Source organism: Passer montanus, unplaced genomic scaffold, assembly GCF_014805655.1.
Source record: "Passer montanus isolate IOZ18808 unplaced genomic scaffold, ASM1480565v1 scaffold50, whole genome shotgun sequence".
In the NCBI taxonomy this organism is placed as follows: domain Eukaryota; kingdom Metazoa; phylum Chordata; class Aves; order Passeriformes; family Passeridae; genus Passer; species Passer montanus.
The window spans coordinates 324,102-347,813 of NW_024369930.1; the positions used below are offsets into that span (position 1 = coordinate 324,102).

A 23,712-nucleotide genomic window follows, 5' to 3' on the forward strand; every position below is an offset into this window, starting at 1 on the left:
TCACAGTTTTCCAAATCCAATCAGCAATCTCAGGTTCATCACAGTTGTGGCCAGACGAGATTGTAAGCAAAGCTGCATCAAGATCAGGGTGTGAGAAATTAATTGGGATGAAAGAACTTTGGTGTCAGTCATTAGCTACAGCAGAAATGAACTTAAATGATAAAAATAAATATTTAGGCTAGACTCTAGGGGAAAATGTTCTTGTCATAAAGGTACTGAAGGACAGGGACATGTTGTCTGGGAGAGTTGTGGAATCTTTACCATCACAAGATTTCAAGAAAAAGTAACCTTTTTTCCAGAAGTGACACAATAATACTGACTCTGCTTTGGGGCAGGAGATTGAATTGTCTCTTCTGGCTTTATTTATGTTGCACAACCCCTATATTTCCTGTATTTACAAGCTATCTCTGTCCTTGGAGCTTGTAACAGTGCAGTTACATTGATTTACACCAGTTGAGGGACTGGGAGATGTTCATGACTCATGTTCTCATGCCATCAGCTCCTCAGCAGCTTCTACTGGTGATGGCCAAGCTCAGAGTGAGAGGGGCAAGTGAGATGTTTTATTACAGTGCAAAGACTTTGCTACAAAGTCCTCTCTATTTCTTGAGTAAGAGTGGGGGAAGGAAGAAGCTGACTTTGAAAACCCAAAACTGCAGATGTTATTATCTCTTGAAGCTATTAAATGATGGAAGTGCAGCACCGCTGACAAATTGAACAGCACTGCCAGTTGCTGCAACATAGACTAGCTCCACTGTTTGTTGCTAATTTATCACAATCTAGTATTTGACCCACTGAATCCTGAATTAAATTTTTATACATTCGAGAACTATTTATACTGTATGAAAAATCAATATCTTTTTATTGTTCACCTGATTTAGGACAGATAAAAGGAATATTTCAGTATTCTCCAGGGTCAATGCAGAGAGGCCTTGAATGATGAAAGGTGTGGTATCTTTTGAATGGAAGGTAAACTTCAGGATAGAAAAGAAAGACTGTAATGTATGTGACATATCCTTCCTATCTATGATATGAATATTTTTTCACAAACTCACGACAAAACATAATGTCCTTTTAGAAGACAACATCTAATTTTTTATCCCTCTTTAAGAAAGAATTATTAATTTGGAAAAAAAATTCTTTCTGAATTTCTTTTGCATTTTGTATGAGCTATAAAACCTCAAAGGAACTATTTGAATTTCAATAACATCTCACACTTTTATTAAAATATACTATAACCCTGCTTCAGTAATTAAAATGAAGATAGGACTCTTAGTCTAAAAAATGAAATCTGTTATTTCAGATTTTCCCTAAGTATGCTTTTGATTAAATAATTACTGAACAGCAGTGTTAACAATTTGTCTATGATAGAGGGCATGTCACAAATTTCCTACTCATGTTCCTGCAGTTTATGCTTTTGCTGATGTGTTTTATGAGTATTTATTAGAGATGACGCCTTGAGTTAATAACATAAACTACCTACTAGTTTCATAATCATCACTGCAGTGCAGAAAGCTTTAGAGTTACGGTAGTTCTGCATTGACGACGTCAACAGATTTACTGCATTCATTTCCTTATGCAAATATTCCAAAAACATACATAAGTTTATAACCTTCTATAGCGTGCTGCCTACACATGAGGGTATCAAAGCCTGTGAACACACAGAGTAGACTTTAAAGTTGACAGCACAAGTCATGCTGCTCCTTCCTTTCTTGTTTCTCTGTTGTCCTAATATTAGAACTCATTTAATGCTTGGTTCTGCAGACACATAGGGAGTTCTGCACAGCCCCTACAGTAAGAGGGGAGACTGCTCGTGGTCTTTACATGATGTGTCTGTCTTTGCTGAAGTCACTCACAGGAGTCTGCATGTGAATTAAGCAGAGACTTGTGATCCCTTCTTGCCCTGTACATACACTTGATTTGCCCCTGCATGGCAGAGCTTGCCTCTCTCTTGCAGGACAGCCTTGTTTGCTCCTGCAATTTGTCCATTTCCCCCTCTCTTCCCCAAGAGGAGCATGATGCTCTCTGCTCTGGCTGCCTCTGCTGCACCTCACCATGAGAGGTTTGCAAAACACAGACCCTGGGACAGGAACCCTCAATTATGTTCAAGTCACTGAGAGATGAAGAGGGTTAGAAGGGACCTGAAAGTCTTGATTTTGATCTTCCTTCGTTATTATCCAAATCAAGATCAATTTTATTTATGTCTAATGTAACTCACATCTTGGGTAACTTTTTTCTAGACACTTTGGTGACAGGAACTTCCTCAATTTCCCAGTAGTTTATTCTGTGTTTCTCATTCCTTACAATTTAAAAGCTTTTCCTGAGGTCTAGTCTTCTGTGTGACAGTTTAAGTCTTTTTACTTACCTGTGACAAATCTATTTGTTCCACACAATTCTCCAAGTTGATATTCTGTGCACTCCAAGAGATTTATGGTCTTAAAACATTATTCTCAAAACTGGGCACCATACTCCAAAAATGGCCCTACTAGAGTTGAGTAGAGATTAATGTTTACATTCTGTGTCTTGAAGACAATATTCCTGTTAATTAATCCTAGTAGAATATTTCCTTTTTCCACAGCAATATGATACCATGGTGTTGAGTCATGCTCTGCTTCTGAGCTTCCACAGCCTTAAACCTATTTCTGTTGCACTGCTACCTGGCCTGTGGCTCATTTCCCATATTTGTGGTAACATTGTGAATAATTTTATGATAAGTCTGTTTTCCTCTAAGGATTATTTTGGAAGCCAGAATCTGACAATATTAATGTGTAACTGAGCCAAAAAAAAAATTACTTTTTGGAACTTAGAAGACATGATGATCAAGTTAGCTATCAATAACTCTCTGTCTACATATCTGGCAAACAGATAATCAATTACACATCAAAATAATGTAAAAACTAATGCATAATAATAGCCAGTAATCAGCAATAAATTTTAGATCAATTTTTTTGGTCAGGTACACTCTGGATCACTTTCATTGAACACTGCATAGAACTATGCATAATTTTGCATAAAATATGTCTTAATTAAACATGGAGAGTATCTGGAATCGATACAGATGGAGAATGCACTCACATTAATCTTATTGAAAGAATTTACATTTTATTTTAGGAGAAGAGCAGTACAGAGGGTTCCAGTCACATCTTGAACTCCTTCTGCTACTGCTATCATGGAAGTTTGGCTTGAGAAAAGACTATAGATGCAAGACCTGCATTTCAAGTGAGTTTTTCTTATTAATAAATAAACATAGGTGAATTAATACATGCAAAGTAATTTTGACATGGATAATAATGGAAACAGCTAGAAAAAATATTGAATGGATTAGCACACTTAATTGGTCTTATGTTGCCTAATGAACAATTAGCCTTGTGTTTAATCCCTCTCAATCCATTTGTGTTTGCTGCTCTTAGTCTCTAAAGATAAACATGGATCATTCCAAATGTGCTTTTATTTTTGAAAACTACTTATATTAGTATTTAATTATAATCATTGGCATGGAAACCATCTCATAAATGAGAATGGGCAAAAATGGGACCTGCTAGAGGACCTATTACCTGGTGCTTTAAAAAATGTGTTGCAAAAAAATTGCAGCCCTCTAAAATACTAGTGAGATAAGTCCTGTCAATTAAATAGAGATGAATCTACCTTGAAACTGTTTTTTAGGGCCTTGGGTAGACACTGTAGGCCATTCAATAAGTGCCACTGCAATGCCAGGCCCTGCTGACCATGATCAGACAGTGTACCTTAGGATTTTGATTTATTTAGTATGATCTAGGTTCAAGAGCCAACATATCAGATGAGTGTTTGGGGTTCCCTATACTACAAGTGGAAAGAAAAAACCCCATCAAGATGCATCCATGGGTTGCCTAAATATGCCTCTCTGTATCTCCTTACCCCAGACTGTAAAACATTTCTCTCTCACATGGACACCAATCTTCCCTTCCACCCAGTGCATCCAAGGAGTGATTATTTAGCTGTCCAATGTGACCAAGTTAGGCAGAGAAAAGTGACTTCTCTCCTACATAATGGTGGCTTGTGCTATGGTGGGGTCAGGCCAGTTAAATCTTCAAAGCAGCTGCTTACCTGTTCAGGGGGAATTCAAGGCTTGGAAGTTAATGGTAAGGAAAAAGTGAGCTGGACTGGATGTGTTTTAATGCACTGAGGTATATTAAAACAACATGTTGATTAATTGAAGGCTACAGGGAACATTCTTTTTTGCAATATTAAGGTGGTCCATGAATTACTACAGATACATGAGCTTTTTATTTTTTTCTTCCTGAGTTTTTTATTTTTTTCATGAATTACTACAGATACAGATACTACAGATGAGCCTTTTATTTTTTTCTTCCTGAGTTTTTTATTTTTTTGTTTAGTTTTTATTTTGTTTGTTTGTTTTTTGTTTTTTAGCAGTAACTAATACTCTCTTATGCATGAACCTAACAGATGTAAAGGGTTCTCTAAGGAGCCTTTGGGGCAAGTACCTGTGGCAGCTTCATTAGAACCTCTCTGACATTATCCATGTCCTGGACATTTTGGGAAATATTCTAGATTGGCCAGGGAAAAGTTTGAATCTTAATAAAAGAAGAGAAATTAAAAAAGTGAGGCACAAAGTGTGTCTAGGGGTCATGAAGATCTGGATTCTTGCCTAATGCCACATTCATCAGGCTTAATGTAGATGAACTCTGTGTGTGTTTGCCAGCAGCAAGGTTGAATGTCTCATTTGAGACCTCCTGGATCTGTGATTATGAGCCTGAGAGCTGAGCAGCTTCTGCCTTTCCAGGGGCCTGAAGCTGGAATACCCAAAGGAGTACCCACCACACATCTGTATCCATCACTCTGCAATATTAATCAGTGTATTTTATGCCTGGAACTGGTCTGGAGGCCTCCCCTCCTGCACATGGCACATGGTAGACAATGGAGCAGCCAGGCATCCTCTCTCTTTACCAGTGACTGAGCCAAGAGAAGCCATGGCCCACACACACCCTTCTGGCAAAGACAAAGCAACAGGTTGTTCAAACTGCCTTAAAATATTTTCTTCTGAAATATTCATGTGGATGTGAGGGCTGACAGTTACGTGGTTGGAGGTGGATGTGGTTGCAAACTAGGAATGACCACAAGCAGTTGAGAAAAAATATACCAAATTTTTTTTGGACAAGGGCATCACTATGGCTCTGTAGAGCTCCGGAGGGTTCCTTGGGCAAAATGCTGGCTGGAAGGAGGCTTGGAGAGCAGAAGAAATAAATGGTACAAAAGATTTCTTTGAGAAATGTTGTATTCAAGGCAAGGAAAGTCAAGGTCTTCATTGTCTGTGCTCATCTTTTGGGTATGGGTCCAGAGGAGCTACCAGAGAAGGCAAAAAGGAAAACAGCAAGAAGAACAAGCTACTTAAAAAAGCAAATGTCAAAAGAAAACCAGTTATTTCACTGAGTCAGGAGAAGATGACTGAGGGGAACATTACCTAAATGAACATTAAACAGCCAAAATCTAATCCCTTTGCAATATAAAAGGCTGGAATGGAAAAGAAAATACTGAATTGCTTCAAATTTCCATAGTAGAGAGGATAAGAGTGATAGACTTGGTTGCAAAAAGTGAGATTCAGTTAAACTTTTGGAGACCTTCTGTCCATAAGAGCAGTGATACACTTAAGATATATGCTTCTGCAAGAGGCTGTGAAATGTCTGTTAGTGCAGATTTTAAGGAAATCATTCAACAAGTATCAGTTAATAAAGATTTAAAGACAGTTTATGCCACCTTTGGAGGGGGAGATGGATCAGATGAGGTCCTTACTGGTGTCATTATCTGTGGAACTATAAATGCTGTGTTCAGGCAAAGGGAACATTGTGTACAATCTTTGAAAATTAAGAATCTTACATAAAAAAGGCTTCTTTCCATCCATTTCTGCCCTAATGGACACTGCACTCTCTCAGGATAAGTTCTAATTGGAACCTTGTGCCCTCGCCAGGAAATCACAGGACTCAGAAACCCTATTACTCTGCAGCTGCTCCCTGGACATTGATTTAAAGTAGTTAGGTCTAAGTGGAACTATTTGTCTGCCTCCTTCCTTAAAAAAAAAAAAGTGAAATAGACAGGCAAAAAAGTAGAAGTAATGTAAGCCTTGACTTCATCTTACCTACTGGCCAAAATACCTACATTTTAGGGAGTGGAAGCATCTCTCAGAGACAAGCATCCAACAGGGCACATTTCTCCTTGCTACTGCAAACTTCATTTTACATTCCACCCTTTGGCCAAAAGCCTGATATATTAATTAAATCTCAGCTTCCAGGACCTGGTGTTACTTCCAGACTAAACTCATCCTTTCTCCATGCTGAATGATGCCACTAGGACTATGTTTATCTGAGCTGGATACTCAAGGTATTAGCATTAATCACTAAGCTTTGTCCTGGATATCTGCTTCTGGGGATAAAAAAAATCTTGTTTAGATGACTGATATTATTGAGAATTTCATAATCCTTAGAAATCTCAAAAATGTCAATGACACAGTAAAACTAAAGCATCAAACCTCATTCATCAGAACCTTCTAATGCTGTTGAAGTTTCTGATATTTCTTTCTGTCTCTGAAACTGTTAAAATAGAAACACCTTTCCCACATTTTCCTTCTCTGCCTTTAACAAATGATGGTTCTTTTAACCTCCTTCTCCCCTCTTTGTTTGCTCAGAGGATCAAAGCCTTTTTATTTATTTCTTTTTCCTCCCAAGCAGTTTCTGGAGTGTTGAAAAAGCACCACCAGTATACTGAGTTTACATTACAAACAAGTTAAAATTCCCAGTCTGTCAGAGCTTTTCTCCTAGGATACCAAGGAAAGCAAAGTTCAGCTAAACTGCACAATTATTCGGAGATCACTTCTGAGTGAAGAAGCAAAGATTGCTTTAAGCAGAGCTATTCTCTTCTTAGAGAATTAAAGTCCACTTCAGAAAGGAAAGTTATTATCCTCTGAAAGTTATCTGATTTTATTTGTATTCCTGGAGTGACTCCATTAAGTCATGTTCCCTTTTCACCCATAAAATCATCTTAATGAATCAGCTGTGGGATTTGCCATATGTAAATGCACCTTATGACAGCCACAATGACAAGTGAATGGATGAAAAAGGCATGGGCTGCATGTTGCTTTTGTTGGAACAGCAGTGGGCTTTGTTCTGCTTTTAAGACCTGAGGTAGTTTATTTCTTTTCTTGGTTATGAAGCAAATGCCTTTCTTTTTTTAAGGTACATGCATTTTGTAATAATGGTGTGAAAGAAGCTTGAGCAGTATGGTTTAGGAGTATTTGGCTAAAACAGACTTGAATGTTGGTCTATGATTTCCACACAATTGTTTTCCTTTTCCTCAACTTCTGAGAGCAAAGACTTGCCTGATAACTCAACCTCATCATCAGTCAGTGTAGGATGAGCTTGCACCTGTTTAATAAAGCACATTGTCTGCTGATCTCTGGTATTGTCAGGGCTCTTCTGAAGCCAGGGTGGCTGCAAGGAACAAAATGAGCAGCACAATTAAGAGATCCTGAGGGAATACAATTAAACTCTTGCAAGATGGATTTAACAAGTATACTTTAGTGTGTTCTTACAGGGCTTAGAAAATATCTTAGAAGATTCCTATAAGCTTTCTAATTTTTCTAGAAAAATATTATTTTATGAACCAGTATTTCATGATAAGGAAAACAAGAAACTTAATAGTCTCTATGCAAACAATGCACTGTAATGTCTATTAGGTGTTGTAGGTTTCCTTTTCACACCATTTTGCCAAAGTTTAATCCAATATTACTACATTGATGCCCTGTGTGTGTGGTTTTCTCCCCTGCTTTTTGCAAGGCAGAGTCAAATACTGGTAAAATACATCTGTAACAAGGTAAAATCAAGACAATTTGTGGTATTACAGAAACGTCTAAAAGTTTTACAAAGGAACCAAATGCAGTTTCAGTTGACATACAGTGAAGATGTCTTTCTGACTGACTAAAGATTTATAAAAATGCCATTAGAAATCTATGATAAAAAGCAAAGAATTCCATAGTCATATTCTTGACTGGTGACACTGAACAATCAAATACACACATAATCTCACAAAAAATTTTAAGGATTTTTTGAAAACTTTTTGATTTGTTATGACAAGACCAATTATATTTTTTGCATAAAAATACAAATTTTTAAGTGGTCTTGTAGAGAAATATAATTTTGGCAGTTCTTAGCCACATGAGCTGATCCATGTATGTTCTTTTAATACCTCAGCACTGAACCCTACATGTGTTACTGCACAATATTTTAATCTTTCTTTTTTCCTCCATCCTTTTGTCTATTTATCTGCTTTCTCTTGTCATGAAAGAACAGATAAATAAAAGGGAAAAATTAATCATTCTATGAGTTATGGAAACCTCCCCAAAATTTGCTTCTTGACTTTTATCACATTTCTTGCTATGTGAGTCTAACAGTAGGGCAGCCAATTTCTGCTAAGCATTACAAATGTAATATTTTTAAACACTAGCAGAACATGTCTTCTCATGCTTTCCTGACAATTTCTTCACTAGATGATGCAATCAATGTGAATTAAATTAGTAATAACAATATAATACATAATGATTATAAAGCAATACAGAATTTTCAAGGCAGTAAGTACTGGATCCAAAAATACCTCAGCCAAAAATCTCTTGCAAAACACACAGGTAGAAATGCTCCCTCAAGCACAGCAGCAGGTGCCCCATTGTGGAGGCTGGGCACACACAAGCTGGGGACCCTTTGGGATCTAAGGAGACTTAATCACAGCTTTGTTATAGAAAATAACCATCCTGATGTGGTGAGCTGTGCTTCTAACAGCTCGAGGTCAAAAAGGTCAGTACTGGTCTAGGAGCCTCTCAGAGAACCCAGACTGGCTTCCCACAGGCTTCTTTCCTCACCAGGGAGGAGGAGCATTTAACCTGCATTCCTATAACAGAGAGCATTTCTGTAGCCCTGCTATTACATGTCTGTAGAGGAGGGAGTCACACCACTGAACAATGGAACAATGTTTAGGAACTTTTAGGGCTGAAAAAATTTAGGAATATATTTGGGTATAAATTTTAGGAATTTAGGTGTGAAACAATATTTTGTAAGATTTTCAAACCCTTTTCAACTTGAGTCCCATCCTACACCTCACCGTCGGATTCACTACACAGTGTTCAAAGCCTGTTGCAAGCCATTAATGTCCCTTTAGTGTTAGATTTGGCATCTGACACATTAATTTTGCTGGAAGCGGTTTAGAACCTCTCGATATAATCAGACAGCTCCTTGTTGCCCACTTATTTCAGCCAGTTTCTCTGCAGGGCTCATTCCAGAGGAGAATCCTGCTGCTGGAATCCCAAACTGGTGAGCTGCCTGCAGCATCATCCTCCACAGAGCACAAGGCAGATCTCTGTCAGCTCAGCAATGTGTCCTTTGGAGGACCAGCACCACAACCCACAGGGGCTGAGTCTCATGCAGTTATGTAGTCATGTGTCCCTTCTCCAGATGCAGCATTCAGGTAGCACAAAAATTGTCCCTGGTTTGTGTCTGGGCTTGTTAGTGGAGTTTTTTGAGGGAGTGGAAGCTAATGTGTAAGTTTTAGCCTCAGCTGAGGGTGTTGTCAGTCTCTGCATTCTGCACATTTTCTCTTCTCCCTGTCTTCCACCAGCATGTCATGTTCTAGACAAAGGTTTTTCCCAGTTTTCAGGTTCCCTTCAGCTCTTTCCTCCTGGCAAGCCCAGGCTCCATCTCCTCCTCTGTACCAGTAGGAGATGACTTTCTGTACCTCCCACACCTTTTGATACTATTTTATTTTCTTTCCCTTTTTTTTTTTTGTCAATCCCTTCTTCCAGCCTTTGTCAGTGCTTTTCCTCTGATGTCATGCCAGTCCAAATCCTTTCATTTTACTTCCCTATTTTATTCTTCCCTTTGTTCTCTCCTCAAACACATCTCATTTTCTCAAGAGCATTCTTGTTTCTTCTCACTGGCATATTCTACCTCACCTATTCTTTCAGGTACCCTGTTCCTTAAAGGGAGCTCTAAACTAACATGTTCATCCTTCTTCACAATTATCCCATGACTTCTCCTAATATAGTTCTGTCCTATGAATTTGCTGGCTTTGTGGTCTCCCAATCAGCTTTTGACTTAATTTTCTCTTGTGCAGACTTGCTTGATTTTCCTCTGGAATCTGACAATGTCTCCATTGACTTCACCACCTTCATCTGCCTTAAAATCTCTTCTTCCCACAACTGGCTTATCATTTAATTTGCTTCTCTTCCAGATTGAACAGTCATTTGAGTATCTCTACTGATAATTTTCCCCTTTTCTATCAAGCAATTCCCTTCTTTTTATTTTTCCCATTTTGTCTTGTACAGAGATATTTTCCTCAATCTTTTTTTTTCTGTTTTCACAACTTTTTTCCCCTCCTCTATTCACTTTTCTAATGGAGAATTTCAAGGTCTGACAGCATCCACCAAAAGTCCAAGTTCCCATTTCATCCATGAAAGGTTTATCAGTGATTCCCTCTCTACACACCTTGCTTGATGCACATTTGATCTAGTTCATATACTTGGTGATCATGCTGTATCCCTGTGGATGCCCTGGGAAAGTGACTTTGAGGTCAGGGTCATCAGTACTATCAAGTTCAAGCCACATGCCAGACTTTAAAATGTTCTGAAGAAAGGCTGCCTCAGCAGCTGGGGTTAAGGCCATGCTTTTCCATGTGGATATGTTGGGTCTTAGTCTGGAAAAGCTGCTAACCTGACTCTTACATTTTTGGGAAAGACTGTTGATTAACATGAGGAGCCCATAAGTTCCTACACAAGCAGTATCATTGCTGACTATGCAAATACTCCCATAATCTCAGCATAGCTATGAAAACTTGCATGATAATTGTTGCAACTGCATAATTTTATATATAAGAGGACTAATATCAGATAAAAACAATACAGTTCTACAGCCCATTTTTTGTATAATTTGCTGTAGTTCTTGTAATTCTTTTTGACTTTGATAGGTTCACAGTGATTTACGCCCCATGAAAATTTGCTGCATTACTCTCAAAAGGTAGCTGGAAACAAGAAAGTACATTTCTTGCAGTATTTTTGTAAGTCCGCACATCCCTGAAATTAATGTCTGAAAACCTCTTAAGACAATAGATAAACCAGCAAATCCATTGAGATCACATACGGCATTCTGGGCTTACCTGAAGAAAGAGACCTGAAGAAATTGCACTAATCTGCAATAGCTGAAGCACTCCTAACAATGAACTGTGGTTTTGTCCCAGTGGAAACACCTGACAATTGCATTGAGGCTATTCCCAGGCAGCATTGTGCCTTGGAGGAATTTTTTTTTTTTTGTCATTTTACTCTTACTGCTAAATTAAACTCGGGATTTTCAGTCAATCTTTATTTTCATAAAATGAAATGTGTTACAAGTGCTTTTTGGTTTTTTTCCTGCCAGTTTAGGGCTGGATTATCAGCTAGAATTCATAGCGAGAAACAGTCACAGGCAGAGACTTAGGAGGATGATGCCACTGAAGGATACTACCCTCCTTTCCTGCCACCTTTGGACCCAGGTCCACCAGGGTTTTGCTCTGGACATTCAGGGCTGGCTGCAGGGGCAGGGTGGCTGATTTTCCCTCTGGTCACCCCATGTTTTTTTGGCTTTGGTTTACCCACATTTCAAATGCAACCCACTCAGGAATTAAAGCAGAGACTTATTCTCCACACTAGGAGAGCAAGAGGACAATTTTCTCTTTAACTCTCTAACCTGGACTCAGTTTTTGATTAAGCTTTAAATCAGCTCTCAGTTTTATACCAATAAGCAGAAAAATCAACAGTCAATATTACACCACCTTCACAACAGCTTATGTAGCTTGCCATAGTTATACACATTCCCACATAGACAGTAATGCTGTCTGATCCTGGAGAGCATCAAACATCTTGGTGGTGTTCTGTGACATCCTGAGAGTGACTTTACCAATGACAGAAATTCATACTAACTGATTAATAACTATAGTACAACAAGGTGGAGGAAACAAGGTGCAACAATCCCGATAAAATTTTGTAGGACTTTGGAGACAGCTTTCAAAACTGATTAGAGAATGAAGTCCATTCAGTAGGATGTTGTTGGCAAATTTAAAACCTCATATACAGGATCTCACACCCTGTGAAGTCTTGAGGCTGGATTCTCAAATTGCACTGCTAAACCAGACTTTTGGTGGGTGCACACCTCATGTGCACACCTGAATTCTTGTAGGCAAGCAGAGAATTTAGCCCACTGGCTTTAAAGGTAAAATTGTAATTTGACCCCAGCATAAGAAACATTAGAACCAGGTCTTTCATGTCTTATGGTATTCTATATAGGACTCTGTGAGCCACAGGACAATTTATGTTCTGTAGGACACTGCCATGGGCAAGTTGTGTTCACACAAAGCATCCAAATTGTTCTTTCTTTAATGCCACTACATGTCCCAACACTGCCTTCATTTCCAAATTCAGCTCCACTTATGTAACACAGACCACTGAACTGAATGATAGCATTGTTTGTAATGTATTTCTTTTATTTTGGCTTTCCAGTCTGATTTAGTACTTTGCATTGTCACATTTATTTAACTGTAAAAACATTATGTGAATCCAGAAAGATACTTTATCCCTGCATCTTCCTTTAGATCCAGTCTTTCAATGATAAAATTAGAATCTTACTCCTAGACGAGGTGTCAAGGTTTGCCTAAAAACTTTATTCCTTTATTTGTAGAAGCTTATAAGTAGGTCATCAACACAAGTAACCCAGGCAAACATCAACAGTGATTAGAAAAGCATCTTGGCTCCAGGATGAAAGTCTGGTTTTAATGTACTTGATACCAATGCCATTTTACTTGTCTTCAAGTTATGGAGGAGTAAAGTAACTAATATATTTTCTATTTTAGAGTGTGTTGTATATTTTATATATAACGGAAGGCTCTAGAGGTATCAAGAGTATGAAGAACATCATTATTAAAACAAACTACAAACAAACAAACCCCAAACAAACAAACAAACAAGAAAAAACTCACTGAAATTAAAGTATGAAATATTCTAGTAGGGGAAAATTAGCTTGCATTGCTCTTCAAATAATCAGTTCATTAAGAAGGATTTGCATGAACTGTTAGATTTCACTCAAAGGATGAACATTACGGAAGTACAATTTTTCTATTACCTTAACTATGAATAAAATTGGCTTAATGTGTAATTTTTCCCAATATATCTGGAGAAGTTACCTTTTCTTATAATCAACATAAATAACAGCAGAAGAATTCATCATGATTTAGGTGCATTTCAAGATAATGAAAAACATAATTTTTCTAAAATATGTATTTGATCAGGTGTGTTGTGTGATTTTCAAATTGTTTTCATGAATATTTAATCAACATGAGACATATACTTATGCAAGCTGAAATAAGTACCAGTCTGTGTCCCAGGCTGTTCTGTTTCACAGTCTTCCAACTGAATATTTTTAAAATCTGGTTTAACTAATTAAAAAACCAACAACAACAACAACAAAAAGAACTAAAATAATCTTCAGCAGGTGGCATAAACTGAGAAGCCAAAGAACTCACAAACTACCAGCAAATCCTTAGTTCACTTCAATGCAGTACTGGTGAGATGCCTGCCTAGTTTTTCATCAATTGCTTGAGTTTTATCAAGATTGCTGAAATACGCAGATATGTACGTAAAATGATCCACTGAATCTCTGTGATAACATAAAGCCCCCAAAATCCAGCTCTCTCCCCAAAATCCTACCTACACTGGCATAGAGATCCACTTTCTCACACCCACATGTGTGTCCCAGTGTGGCTGGCACACACACAGATGGAAGGTACGTACCCACACACCTCTAGGTCTACAGAGGGTTAGATAAACACTGTCTGGGAATAAAAAACACATTCCTATGAATCTGTACATAGAAAACATCCACACGAATCCCAGCAAACACATAAGCACAGATAGACACACCTGCACACCCAGAGACACAGGGACATGGGCAAGGCACATCCACAGGCAGAGACAGCTCCAGAAGAACACACACCCCTGCACAGCTGGCTGTGTACTCACATGGACACACAGATTATGTATGTGAGGAAGAGTTACAATGGCTATATCATCCCTGCTAGTCTCTCCTTCCTTTTTGAAATAATCCAATTTTAGGATCCTGGAGCAAGCCAGGTCCCTGCAGAGGAGATATTCCCAGAGAAGCAAAGCACTTCCAATTTCTTTAAGGTTCCCCACCTCTCTCCCACTCTCTCCCAGCAGCAGATCCAGGGAGAAGAGCTGGGCACTCAGCACGGTTTTCCCAGCTGCTGGCTTGGCACTTTTCACCCCACTATAAGGAAGGGCATAGGACGGCAAGCTTAAGATCTCATCCCTTTACCCCCAAAGCCCGTGGGAGCAGGAACCTCTGGACAACACCTGGACACAGCTCCTTTCTGCACACTGCCCCGACCCCCCCAGCTGTCGACCACAGGGGTGCCCCTCAACCCTACCCTTCCTCTGCAAGTGTAAAAGCCCTTGTTCTCCTCCTGCTCCCTCCCTTCCCCGTTTACCCTGCCCCCCGAATCCCGTCAGGAAACCTCTTTGCATTTCGCCGCTCTAAACTTTTTCCTGGCTGCACAACCCGCAACCCCCGGGGCAGCGGCTGCGCCTGGTCCAGAGGCAGAATGGGGCGGGGGTGGGCTGCAGGGACCCGGGATGCAGGGATCCAGGCTGCAGGGTGTGAGATGCAAGGAGTGGGATGCGAGGATTGAGATGCGGGATACGGGGATGTGAGGACCGGGATGCGCGAATTCGAGACGCAGGATGCAGAGACGGGGATGTGGGATGCAGGGACCAGGACGCGGGATGGCAGAGCCCAGCTTCTTACCGTGCAATGAGGATGGGTCCTGGTGAGGGTCTCCAGTTGCCCCCGGGCATCGCGGGCCTCCCGATGTGCTCGTTAAACATCCAGCGGGGAGTCTCACCCCCCAAACTTGTGTGAGCCGCTTCCTCTGGGAACAATCACCCTTTCTCCCCCCCACCTTGGATCGGATCCCGATGGAAACTCATCAAGGCCTCCTAAGTGGTCAGAGGTAAGCTGAGAGGGAAGGAGAAGAGGGGGACAACGGGACGGAGAGGTCGTGATCACCAAGCGATGATCCCCCTCCTTTCCCCTCTCCCCTGGAGCACCCGCTTCCCGCTCCTCTGACCAACTTTGGCTCTGCTCAGCCAGGCAGCGCCTGGGACCGGCGCTGTGAATTGGGGTCCCTTTTCGCAGCCTGGCATCTTTCTAGATTTCCTCTCCTTTCCGGGCAAAGGGGATTGGTGCAAAGCTTTAAATTAGGAGGCGACCTAGAGTTGCAAAGACAGGGAGTGGGAGCTGGCTGGCGTTCGCAGACCGCCTCCCCCGGCGCTCGGCGCTGCGCGGAGGGGCCGGCTGAGCCCTATCCCTAGCATTTATTCATTGACCGCCTTCCTAGTTCTCACTCCGGAGCTGGCTATCGCTCCTGGCACGGCCGGGAGCGGGGCTGTGGCTGGCAAGGAGGCGAGCCCCATGCTGCGGGGCTCCCCGCGGCTGTTTAACTGCGCCGGCAGCGCGGGCAGCGCGCAGCCCGGTCCCGGGGGGAGCACAGGGCTTGGGGGGGGGGGACACGGGGACGCTGCTGTCGCCTGGCAACCCTGCATCCCTGCCCCGAGCATCCCTCCCCCAGCGCCCTGATTGGACGGGGCCGGGGCGGGGGGAGCGCACACGCTCCTCCGAGGATGCTGCGCCCCGGCACTGCGACTTGTCGCATCCTCAAAGAGCCGGGAGCGGGCAGGGTGAGCACGGAGCAGCCGGGAGAGCCGAGGCAGTTCAGGGCGTTGTATCACCCTCCTCCTGCCTTCTCGCTGCCAGCTGGCTTGATCGATTTGCTTCTGCTCCACATCTCCTAGAAAAACAATGTATTTGTGTATGTATGTATGTATGTATGTATGTATGTTTGTGGATTGATAGATAGATAGATAGATAGATAGACAGACATATAGATAGATACAAAGAAATTATACCAATATATGTACACAAATATATGTATATAACATATGAATCGTTATATTCAGATACATGTATATGTATTATCCACAGTCTTTATATTATCTCTCTATATTTTAACTGGGAAGAGAGAAGAAAAATAGTTACTGTGGAAAGATCACTTCAGAGTGCAGCAAAGCTGGATACAAAGGGAGAAAGAAAGCTACTTTTTGGCTTGTATGTATTTGAAAACCATGGGTTTATAGCAGCTGGAATTTTAACAGAAGGTTGTGGTCCTAAAGAAAGAATTAAACCCAGTGAGGTGAGTGAACTGTAAGAGTCAGTGAGGATGGATGCATTGGCTTCAGAGAGGGTGAGTTTAAGCCATGCTGCATGGGGCATTGCTGGTGTTATGTGTGGCTTCATTGCTTATTCTCTGCTGTGGGGGACAGTGAGCAGCTGCTTCCTGCTGGTTGGGTGTAGTATGGAGAGGATGTCTGCAAAATCCCAATACCTCCCTTTCCATACAGCTCCAGTGAGAATTTCTTATTCTTTAGCAGGGAAAAGCCCATTGTCCACTTCTCCCTGGATGTTTTCCCCCACCTTTGGACATAACCCCACCAGTGCTCAGCTGAAGCAAGGAAAGAGACACTGCAGTCAGGAGCTGCAATCCAGCAGCTCACATGGGGCCACTATTGTTTCGGCAGCCACAGTTTCAGTAAGGAGTTAAAACAAAGTAAAAGGAAATGAAAGAAAATAATCTGCTTCTGCTTTGGAATATTTTATGTTTAGTTATTTAACACCTGTTTACTTTTGTGATCTACCATTATATTTGAGCTACCTGGCTAATTCTATGATTTTTTTCTTTCTTGGAAGCCAAGGACATTTGCAGAGATGTGCCTGTTAAAACTGTTTCATTAAGGACTTAAGCAGAGAGCAGAATGAAAGACAGCAGTTTCTCTCAGGTTTACCCTACTTTAGATGAGATCAAAATGTACATGAGACGTTGCTGTAACATAAGGGTAAACTGGAATGAATAGGAAATCAGTCTCATGTCTTTTGAATCACACCACCATTTGACAAATAGGTTCAGAATACAATTTTTTCACAGTCCTGCAGGCTGATTGCCAGGAAAGGTGAGGGAAAAGAATAATCTGATTCTGCATTGCTCTGTACATAGCAATCATGCCTCAAAGTGAGTATGAAAGTAACTTTTTCATTGGGTAGGATGTAAAACCCACTGTGTATGAAATTGGCCACCACAGGCACCAAGTGGCATTAGGCTGAGATGTGTTGTCTGATTTGCAGCAGGTCACTTAGAGCAGGGGAGGTGACCCAGTCATTTGTTCTGTGCTTCAAAAACATCAGTGGTACCAATGGTTTACTCCCTTTCCATGTCTTGCTGCTGTGCAATGTCTGTGCAATGTCTATGCAATAGGATATCAGTCCCTAATGTTGCTACTACTTGCATTTACACATGATTCATGGTTACTGAGAAACAGGAAAATAAACCTCAACAAGCAAAAAAGATGTAGGCAAAGGCAGAAGGGTTTCATTTCCACTTCCAGGGTTCTTTCTCAGCCAGTTTTCCTGGCACAACAGGGTCTCATTTTAGCCATAAGACAACCTACCTCTGTCTTTCTCAAGCAGGATTCTGGAGACCTCATTTCAGCTTATGACCCTAGAAAACCATGAGTATTTTTGTAGGGAACACAACTGTGCCTCAATTCTCTTTTGGGATAGCACGTGATGCATCCATGAGGGTGTTCTGAAGATGCAACTGTGTACTGAGCATGGCTTTTAGTCTGTCAGAGGTTCAGGCTTACAGGTACACACAGTGGGACAGTGCAAGGCAATACAAAGATCTCAGTGAAGCTCTGGGATAAGCTGTGTTTGGGTGCTACTGGCAGATCATTCATTTCAGGCTAAACTGAGCACCTCGTGCTACACTTAATTGTAGATACACCCACGGTTAGACACAGAAATGAGGCTGTGTAACTTCTGCCAGGGGACAGCTTGGAGAAAACAATCAACAGCCCTCAATGTCTGTGGCCTGGATCCAAAGAATGGGTTTTAATATGAAATGTGTTTATTTCCTTCCTGCCTGTGAAACAAAGATGGTAAAGCAGCATTAAATTTTGTGAAATAGGAATATCTTGGCTTTGTGAATTATCTATTAGTGAAATAGTAGTTACATCCAGTTAAAAGATCTATTTCTTTCAAATTCAGATCTCACATAACACCAAATTGAGTTCATAGAAAGCTTTGATGAGCTGAAGAATTTGTTTTTATAAAATTTGTGAATATGATTAACAGGCTTATGAACAGATGCGTGTCTTTTCCTTACATAGAATTTTAGCATGTGATTAACAGGCTTATGAACAAATGAACAGATGCGTGTCTTTTCCTTACATAGAATTTTAGCAAGAACTTCAAGACTGTACGCATGGGAACTTTCCAATTTTACATTTGATAGGAAGATACTGTTCCAGCAAAACACTTTGTAGGGTTCCCCAACTTGCTATAAGCATCTGTTTTGGGACACACTCAAGTTATTTGCTGATTAAAGACTAAAGCAAAGCTTTGAAAAAATTGCAAATGTGCTTGTACAGCCAGTGAGTGACCTATGGATTGGGCCTGGCCTACCTGAATAATTAATGAGGCTTATGGTCTTTCCTCCTTTCCTGGGGGCCTTACAGAAATGGGCAGGAATGGGCCATAGATCAATGAGGCTTTTTCTAGCAAATTGCTCCCTGCCACCTGATTTCCAAGAGCTCTGCCTCTGTTTCCTGTGTGGAAGTGACATGTGAGTGGGCAGGATCCCGTTCTGTGGCTCTGCCTGAGCTAACAGCTGTGCTCATCACCCCAGAGCCAATCCTGGCTTACCTCTGTGGTTTGGGGCACACATCAGAGGCACCTAGAGATGATACCCTGTTCTCCTGGGAGTCTGCCAGTCTCAGGGTACAAAACCCTGTTTGGATGGGAGCAGTGACAGGAGTCTAGACATGTCTCCACAAACCCAAAGCCATGCCAGTCTCTGCCTCCTGAGACAGAAAGGCAAAAAGTTCATAAAGGTTGATGCAGGGATCTACAAAACCCCACACTCTCTGACTCATCCCTATCGGCCAATTGTCAGGGACATGGACATACTCCAAAGGAACAACCCAGTTGCACTTGGCTTTCAGAGGAATATGGGATCACTAGGGAAGATCCACTGCAATGAAGAGGGTAACCGGTGTAGCTCTGTCATACTCCAGGACCTCATGGATTGCTGTGGAAAATTATGCACTGCTGTGGTTGCTGGCTGCCCAACAAAGCCCCTCTGCTTCCTCAGCTGGGCAGGGTGTAGAAAATATGACAAAAATAGACTTTCTTTTCTCTTAACAAACAACACTGATGGTCTTCATCATGAAGCTCATCATCAAAATGGAATGTCTTCCTTTCTCATTGTTAAGTGGCTTTGAAGAGAGTTTAGGTCAACACACATGGTGCAGAAAGTCCTCATGTACATGCAGTGCTGCTCCTCTTATGGCTGATTCATGTGGCACCTCTCGGGCCTTCAGTGGAATTGTTATTCCCTGTCAGATGTCCTGTGATGTCTTTCTTAGCTGGCTGAAGGGACACTGGCCTTGTGCCAACAGGAAGAATATGCCATTACATACTCGGGCTTTTTTGGGACATTCTGAGCCTTTCTCATGCCCAAGGACAGTGGTAACTCTAACGCTCAACACAATAAAAAAACTGTGTTTCATGTGTTAAGGTCTGGCACATGGAAGAAAGACTGCACTCCACACTGTCTGTGCACATATAGCAGCATCCTCCCTTCTGCCTCCATCTCCCATGACCATCAATGTCTTTATCTGTCTCTTCTCCTCACCTTTCTTCCAGTGATTTTTCCCATTTCCTTCAGTCTTCCTCTGCCTTTTTCACCTCCTTCTCTTTTACTCTTTAGACCTGCTCATGCCTATTACCCATGTCTCCAGTTAACTCCAAGATCTCCTTGCCCCTTCTCCACAAAGAAACCTCTTTCCATGGAAAAAACCCAGCAGCTGTTGTTCATCTTCATCAGCTACAAGAGGCGAAAAGGTCTGGCTTCACTGTGGGAACCAGCTGCCCTCTTTCCACCTCTGCTTCCTTCTCAGAAATCAGGTTTCCCAACATACTGCTGGAGACACACGTGACATCCAGATGTTGTCCAAATGGGGCTCCTTCATAAAAATACATGAGCAGCAAGGGTCCCTCCAGGTCCCTGCACGATATACAAGTATACACACTCCACTTGCACCCTCCAGCCCTTCCCTAGCCAAAATCCTGCTGCAGTTTGTGCAGGTGCAGGGATGAACATAGCACAGGATCTGCCTGACACATACAGGACACTTTAAATCTCTGCCAGCTTGTGTCTATCTAGGTCCACCACCCTTCTGCACTTTCTCACTCCATCCTGCAATGTCTCTGATATAGGAGGTGTTATTTGTCTTCTTATTTGTCTTTTTTGTCTTCTGAGAGGAGGCTCTAGCCCTCCCCTGGAGGCACAGGGGACAGGGCATGGCACAGTAGCACATTCTCTGCCATATTTAAAGTAATATGAACAGATGACCCCATTCTACAAAATACTCTTATGTCTTTTGCCATATGAATAATTGGGTACTAGATACGAGAATTTCCTACATATTTTGCTTTTAAGTCACCTTTATGTTTCTGTGCATTATTATTCTTTTTATTAGTGTCTGAGCTGCTAGCAGTCTGGCTTCTTCAAACTACTTCTTCCTCCCCCCTGAAAATCCCCTAACATTTCTTCTCTTTGAAACACTTTCCCTTCACCCATAGCTCTTCTCTGTTGGAATTACTGCATTTACATATTTTGTTTAAGGTGCTTAGGAATTATTGACAGTTTTGCCTTGCCCCTGGGGGGTGATGTGACACAGTCGAGCTGTGAACCACTTAAAGCATTGACTGGCTCATAGGAGGGATTACTTGTGACTCTGAATTAGGGCACAGGCCAAGAAATGTAGCACAGAGCTGTCAGGGGCTGTGGCACACAGATCCATTTCCTTTATAATCCCATCATATCTACGACCTGCCACATACAGAGCAACGTAAGAGATCTACATTTTCCCATTAGCACAGGATACAGGCTTCCTGTGAAATAAATTTACTCACAGTCCCTACACTACTGCTTTGCAAGCCTGGAAACCCTGTTTTTATTATGTCAGTGAGTTTATTTCTGAATTCTTTCACACTGAGAATCCATCTGGATATACTACTTTCGAAGTGTCCTGCTGAGATTCTGCTTTGCCACTAGTTAAAAATGAATGGATAAATTTATAAACAGGAAGTTTATTGTATTTTTCAGCTGAAAGACATTCTGGAGTTTATCTTGGCTTAGATTTTTGTTAGTGGCATCTTAGTTTTTATTGTGTTGTTTTTTTTCTTTTTCCCAACCATTTAATTTTGCTAGCACCCCTGGAAGGAACAGTGAGTCCAGAATTAGAAAGCTGAAATAAAAGGAATGAAGTTCCTGGAAATGAGACTGGAACAAAAAAACCAAGAAATCTAAATCAGTCACAAGCTAAGGATTTTGACTTTCCCTTAACAAAGACAAACCATTTTCCAACAGGAAAGACATACCTGGCCTTGGAAAACTGCAAGTAGCATAAAATATAATTGAGCAGATGGTAACAAAAATAGCACTTGAGCTGTTTAAAAGCCTTTTATTGAATGCCTCTTCTTTTTTTCTTTCCCCTCCAGAATGCTGTTGTCCTCACTAATTAAAAAAAAAAAAAAAAAGAAATGCAGGCAAATCGTGAGATCTGTATGTTTTTATTCAGCTTGTTCTATTTAAATTGCACACCATTAAATGTGGTTAAGAGAATAACTTAAAGCTGAACAGCAATAAGAACAAACATTGATAGTGGAATTTTAATTCAGCTCCCTCGTGCATGTGGATACACTCTTCAATTGGTTTAACACTGTCCTTTTTTTCTCTTTCAGAAAATCCTGACACATTCAGCACCCTAAAGAAATAGGGTTTTGTCAATAATTTGATTTCCCTGCACTGCTCAGTGTCTCTGCCTTGCCTTTGTATACTGTGCACTCATCTTCCTCTGCATCACATGGAGAATGGTCCTTTCCTTTTCAGAAAAACATTCAAGTGTTTTGAAACTCTTTTTGTTTCATTTAGTTTTTACTCCACTCTTGAGGTAGGGCTGGTAAACTGGTTTTCTGTTTAAGACATATGCATTACATTTCTGTCATAAGACATATGCATTAAAACCCAAGAGCATTAGTGACTTCTTAGGACCTGATTTTTCACACTTAGGAGCTCTACACTTTCAGAATAGCTTACAGGATACCTTGAAGCCATGGCTGTTGCTCACCTTATATTAAGTTGTGCTCCCAGCTGCTGTTTTTTTTCTGGTCCTAAAGTTTGACTAGGAGAACATTATGGTTTTCTTAGACTCATTCTCATAAGTGACTAAATCTTTTTGTATGAAATTATACAGAGAGGAAGAGAATCAACATTGGAAAGTCCATCTCAACAACAAAATTTTGTTAAGGGTGTGAACTGTTGTAAACAGAGCTTCATCATGTGAAATGCTCAGTAATTAGACCACAGCTTGGTATTAATCCTGTAGTCCTAACAGAGAGAAGAGAAGAGAAGAGAAGAGAAGAGAAGAGAAGAGAAGAGAAGAGAAGAGAAGAGAAGAGAAGAGAAGAGAAGAGAAGAGAAGAGAAGAGAGAGAAAAAAAAACCACAAAGAAAAAAAAGAGAAAAATAGAAGATACCTAAAGTATTTATTACAGGTGGATTTTGGCCTGGTAGTTCTCTTATGGTGTAGAAGGAGCACCTCATGTGGTGACAGCTATCAGATCCTGGCCATGGAACAGAAGCAGCTTCCTAAGCACAGTGTTTTGTGATCACACCAAATGTCCATCAAGGAGAGTATTTTCTGTCTAATCCTGGTCAGTAGGATGTACTTAGAAAAACTTGAGGACTAGACAAAATAGAACATTTTTCTCTTGATATACCACTTATGGCTTCCAGCAACCTATGCTTTAGGGACTTTAATCTTCTTTTGATCCCATTATTCTGTTTGCCTTTACAAAACCCTGCTATGGGGATTTCCCTCACCAAAATAGTCAGTGTGTGAAAAGCACTTCTATTTTTTTTTTACATTTTAAAGTTCCTGCCTCAGCAAGAACCCTGATCTACTGTGTTCTGGGAAACCACAAATACTTTTTCCTTCTTCATTCTCTTCAATCTATTCATGGCTTTAGACATTTTTCGTACACTTCCCCTGCATAAAAGATGAAAAATCCCAGGCTATTCAGTTTTCCTTTCTCGTGATTTGCTTCTGTCCAGATTTTTGCCCTTCTCTATTCTTTTTGAACTTTACATTCCCTTTTTCTGAGATCCGCACATCACTATTTGGAGACCTCCAGGTGTGGGAGAAATACCTATTATTACAGTCTCATAATGATGATATTGGTTTTCTTTTTTCCTTTTTTTTTCTTTTCCTTCCTAAAAACTTCTAACATTTTCTTTGTCATTTTAACAAAGGAAAGCTGAGCTGGCATTTTTCAGAGAAACTGTCATAAGGAGTAGTAGTTAATTTAGAGGCCATTGTATCACATGCAGAGCTAGAGTTATTTTTTGTCTCATCTGCAGTTTTTCACATTCACTGACAGTGATTTGCATCTGCCATTTTATTGTC

General features: G+C 40.8%; 1 protein-coding gene across 6 annotated transcripts in view; it reads right to left on the reverse strand.

Annotated features, from left to right (window-relative positions):
• GRM3 (glutamate metabotropic receptor 3) overlaps positions 1–15,565 on the reverse strand; it is a 103,393-nt gene extending 87,828 nt beyond the window's left edge. For 5 of the 6 annotated variants that reach the window (XM_039723772.1, XM_039723774.1, XM_039723776.1 and 2 more), the window contains exon 1: positions 14,877–15,565. The gene's annotated coding sequence lies outside the window, so the exon portion shown is untranslated. Of the gene's footprint in view, positions 1–14,071; positions 14,167–14,876 lie in introns of those variants that run through there. The other variant, XM_039723778.1, reaches the window with a different exon arrangement.
• Between the last annotated feature and the right edge of the window lie 8,147 nt (positions 15,566–23,712).